The following is a 5,013-nucleotide window of genomic DNA, read 5'->3' on the forward strand; positions in this document are numbered from 1 at the left end:
GCATTTGGAGCCCTGGTTGCCCATGGCAGACACCACTAATTCATAAAAATTCATTTGGTTTTCCTTCCTTCCTTGTTCCATTTCTCCACTCCCCCAGAGAAGACAGAGTGCCTGCCTGCCTGCTAAGTCACTTCAGTTGTGTCCAACTCTTTGCAATCCTGTGGCCCATAGCCCACTGGGCTACTCTGTCCATGAGATTCTCCAGGCAAGAACACTAGAGTGGGCTGCCAGGCCCTCCTCTAGGGGATCTTCCTGACCCAGGGATTGAACATGCGTCTCTTATGTCTTCTACAAAGGCAGGCGGATTCTTTACCTCTAGCGCCATCTGGGAAGCCCTAGAAGACAGAGTATCTGAGATAATTTTCATGGGATTGAATACAAATCCCTGTCCCCAGGTCTCCTTTTGGGATGATACCAGGGAAGACATTGGGGAATCATGTATCTATTGCATAAAGTTGTTGAAAGGATTCATTGAGAAGCAAAGTGATTAGAAGAGCACCTGGTATATGGTCTGTGGTCCATAAATTTATGAGTTGGTATCTAGTATTATTTGTCTCCTCTGACCTACTTATCTTGGTTCTCTATTTAGGTCCACAATTTTCCTCTTCATAGCTGTCTCAATCCCCAATAAATCTCTGAAATTTCTAGGTGAAGTTCATCTACCTCCTTTGAACCCACTTTTTTGAATGACTCTTACATTAATGCAGTAGAGGGAACCAAAGCTTACAAGTACTGCACACGTTTCACAAGATACACTGCAGGGAAAAAAAAAAAACTAAGAAGGATCAATAATATCCTAGGGTCTTGGTGGACACTTTCCTAGTGGAGATGGACCTCTGATTCCTGATGGAGGGTCTCATTCCAACAGGGGCAAGCTTATTGGCATCCCTCAAGTATGGAAAGCCTAATTGGTGGGCCTATGGGTGGTCTCATACCATGCGGCATGCTAAGTTGCTTCAGTCATGTCCAATTCTTTGCAACCCCCAAGGACTGCTGCCCACCAGGCTCCTCTGTCCATTGGATTCTCCAGGCAAAAATACTAGAGTAGGTTGCCATTTCCTTCTCCAGGGTATCTTCCTGATCCAGGGGTCAAACCCATGTCTCTTATGTCCCCTGCTCTGGCAGGCAGATTCTTCACCACTAGTGCCACCTGGGAAGCCCCATACCAGGTAGAGGAGCCATAATTCCTGGAGGTGGAATTGCTCGATCAACAGGGGGGTGGGTGTAGCCCCCTTTCCTGGTGGATACTGAGTTGGGGGTCCAGTAATGCTGGCAGTGGCAGCAGCTGCCACAATACCTCTTCCTTGTGGAGTCATGACTTGTTGGGATGGCTCCCCCGGCCCCATGGACAGGGCCTGTTAATCCAGCAAGAGTCTGGGGAAATGGAACACCAGCTGGAACACCTCTGCCAGCGGCTCTACCAACCCCCAGCATCACCAGTAAATGGTACCTGAGAAATGCCAGTATCTTTACAGGGTGGTCCCTCCACAGTCATGGAAATCAAGTTCTCCCGGGCAGCCACACCAGACCCCAAACTTGCTTTTCTTCATATTCTGAATGCTTTGAATTCTTTGCCTCGATCTTCCTGAATTCATCACAGTCACAGAGGATCAAGTTCACCTACTTTCCAAAACCCTTAAAAGGGCCAGTGAAGATCCAACCATCCTGCCGGACACATCTCACCTGTGCATCTTGCACCTCTTTCCCATAGTCACGATTGCTGTTCCACCAACTTCGATGTCCACAGGACAGTTTTGGGATCCTTAAGACCCAAGGAAGCCTACGGATTAAGGTATGATGCAGGTTCTCCACCAAACACTGCAAGTTGGGGCAGAAGCTTCCAATAGTAGAAGAAGCTTCCTTGTTTTTATCTGTTTCCTGGTGGTATGAGCTACCTGGGTATTCTGATACTGCTTTAATGACCTGTTGGTGTCTCAGCTAAGAAGACCTGTCTCAGTTCTGCCTGGAAATCTACCACAGGTAGTTGCTCCTACTCGGTGACTGCCTCCGGTACAGGTGACACCCACCGCTGGTTGTTCAGTGAGGCTGCCCTCCATTTGACTTGGGGTCCTACCTCAGGTACAGCACTGTTCTGTAGTCCTCCTCAGGTGTAGAAGTCCCTGGCTTGCTCTGTCGTGCCGCTGGAAACTCCTCAAAACATAATAGAACTGAGCAGGTCAGGCATCTCCAAGGACCGCTCCCCTCCACGCTGCTCTTTGCCACAGGCGCACCAACTAATCACGTCGGCCCTGTCTGCGCATGCGCAGCAAGCCCCCGACCCCACTTTTGATAGCTGCTTTTCAACTTGCCTTTCTCTAGGTCATCCCCAACAGCTTCAGAGGTAGGAACATGAAACTCGACAGATCTGACTTAAAAGGCTTACATCAGTGCTGAAAAATGGCTGAGGAGAGTCAGATTTTTATGTTTGGCCTTTTCTGTTCCACTAGAGAGATAATATTGCTCAAGCAATTGCTCGGTGAGCATTTAAGACATTCTAGTCGCCAAGAGTCGGACACGACTGAGCGACTTCACTTTCACTTTTCACTTTCATGCATTGGAGAAGGAAATGGCAACCCACTCCTGTATTCTTGCCTGGCGAATCCCAGGGACGGGGGAGCCTGATGGGCTGCCGTCTATGGGGTCGCACAGAGTCGGACACTACTGAAGTGACTTAGCAGCAGCAGCAGCAGCAGCAGCAGCAGCAGTGGATCTAACAGGCTTTCCAGGGGGTGCGGTGGTAAAGAACCTGCCTGCCAATGCTGGAGAAACAGAGACACAGGTTCGATCCCTGGATTTGGAAGATCCCCTGGAGAGGGCATGGCAACCTACTCCAGTATTCTTGCTTGGACAATCCCATGAACAAAGGAGCCTGGTGGCCTACAACCCATAGGGTCACCAAGAGTCAGCATGACTGAGCACACACACACACACATCTCTAGTTACATGTCACGGTAAATATTTTACCTTTATTTATTGATAAAATAATTTGGTCAAATTGTCCAATGGAGCCAGGATTAAAATTCAGAATTTTTTTACCTCAAATCTCACTCTCAAGTCACTACCACATTGCAGATCTAACTGACCTAGTATACTTGTTGGAAATGTCATTCTCCTTTCTCCCTGGTGTCAGAGCTCTGAGTTTCTTAATTTTTAACTAAGATTTATTCTAGAACAATTCCAGAAAGTTTGACTTTACAGAAGCAGTTGTGTCAATTCCCTTAATGTGTTATGAGTTATGACTCTGCTATATAAAAATTCTCGAATGTAGTCAGGTAGTCACCTTTTTGATATTTATTTTATCCTTTTTCCCAATGACTAAAGGCTATGAAACACTATGAATATGCAATAAATACATCTTAGTGGATTGGTTTGAAAATTATAAGACAGTAAATTCCCTTTTACATGTGAATATTTCTACAACAACCAGATAGTCTGTATTTAACCTAACTGCCCCTAAAACAATTCTACACTGTTGGTGGGAATATAAGTTGGTGTAGCCACTGTGGAAAACAATATGGAGGTTCCTCAGAAAACTAAAAACAGAACTACCATATAATCCAGCAATTCCACTCCTGGACATATAGCCAAACAAAACTATCATTGAAAAAAAAATACATGCACTCTTATGCTCATAGAAGCACTATTTACAATAGTCTAGACGTGGAAACAACCTAAATGTCCGTCAACAGATGAATGGATAAAGGTGTGGTGCGTGTTTAGCAATAGAATATTACTCAGCCATAAGAAAGAATGAAGCAGTACCATTTCTGGCAACATGAATGTGACTAAAATTATCACACTAAGTGAAACAAGTCAGAAAGAGAAAGACAAATGCCATATGATATTACTTATATGTATATTCTACAAAACAGAAACAGGCTCACAGAGAAGATTTGTGATTAGCAAGGGAAAGGTAGGAAGGGAGAGGAAGGGACTGGGAGTTTGGGGTTAGTAGATGCCAACTACTAAATTCAGAATGGATAAACAAGGTCCTACTGTATAGCACAGGGAACTATAACCAATCTCCTGGAATAAACCATAATGGAAAAGAACATCAAAAAGAAATGCATATAACTGAGTCACTTTGCTGCACAGCAGAAAGTAGCACAACATTGTAAATCAACTGTACTTCAGTAAAAAAAAAAAATTTTTTTTTAAATAAGAATAAAAGTAAACTAGCTGCCCCAGTGGCAACCCACTCCAGTATTCTTGCCTGGAGAATCCCAGGGACAGAGGAGCCTAGTGGGCTGCTGTCTATAGGGTCACACAGAGTCGGACACGACTGAAGCGACTTAGCAGCAGCAGCAGCAGCAGCTGCCCCAAAGGGGCTTCCCCATTGGCTCAGGGATAAAGAATCTGCCTGCAAGGGCAGAAACTGTAGGAGACCCAGGAGATGCAGGTTTGATCCCTGGGTTGGGAAGATCCCCTGGAGGAAGGTGTGGCAACTCACTCAAGTGTTCTCACCTGCAGAATCCCATGGACAGAGAAGCCTGGAAGGCTACAGTCCATAGGATTGCAAAGAATCAGACACAACTGAAGTGGCTTTGTATGCATGCAGCTGCCCCAAAATGTATAACCAAAATTATAGATTTTAAAATACCTTTGGGATGAATTAATCTGATATAATTGCAATATATATAATGAGGATGACTTCTCTTTTTCAGTTATATTAAATTATTGTAAAATATAATTAAGATAAAATTTACCCTCTAACCACTGTGAAGTCATACAATTCAGTAGTGTTAAGTATCATTTCAGTTCAGTTCAGTTCAGTCACTCAGTCATGTCCGATGCTTTGCGACCCCATGAATCTCAGCATGCCAGGCCTCCCTGTCCATGAGCAACTTCCGAAGTTTACCCAAACTCATGTCCATTGAGTTGGTGATGCCATCCAACCATCTCATCCTCTGTCATCCCCTTCTCCTCCTAACCCCAATCCCTCCCAGCATCAGGGTCTTTTCCAATGAGTCAAGTCTTCACATCAGGTGGCCAAAGTATTGGAGTTTCAGCTTC

The 5,013-nt window shown here is 45.0% G+C and overlaps 1 pseudogene; it reads right to left on the reverse strand.

The window, feature by feature from the left end:
* Nucleotides 1-796: 796 nt before the first annotated feature.
* Nucleotides 797-2,057, reverse strand: LOC105004375 (annotated as a pseudogene).
* Between the last annotated feature and the right edge of the window lie 2,956 nt (nt 2,058-5,013).

This window comes from Bison bison, unplaced genomic scaffold (assembly GCF_000754665.1).
Source record: "Bison bison bison isolate TAMUID 2011002044 unplaced genomic scaffold, Bison_UMD1.0 scf7180017864473, whole genome shotgun sequence".
NCBI lineage: Eukaryota > Metazoa > Chordata > Mammalia > Artiodactyla > Bovidae > Bison > Bison bison.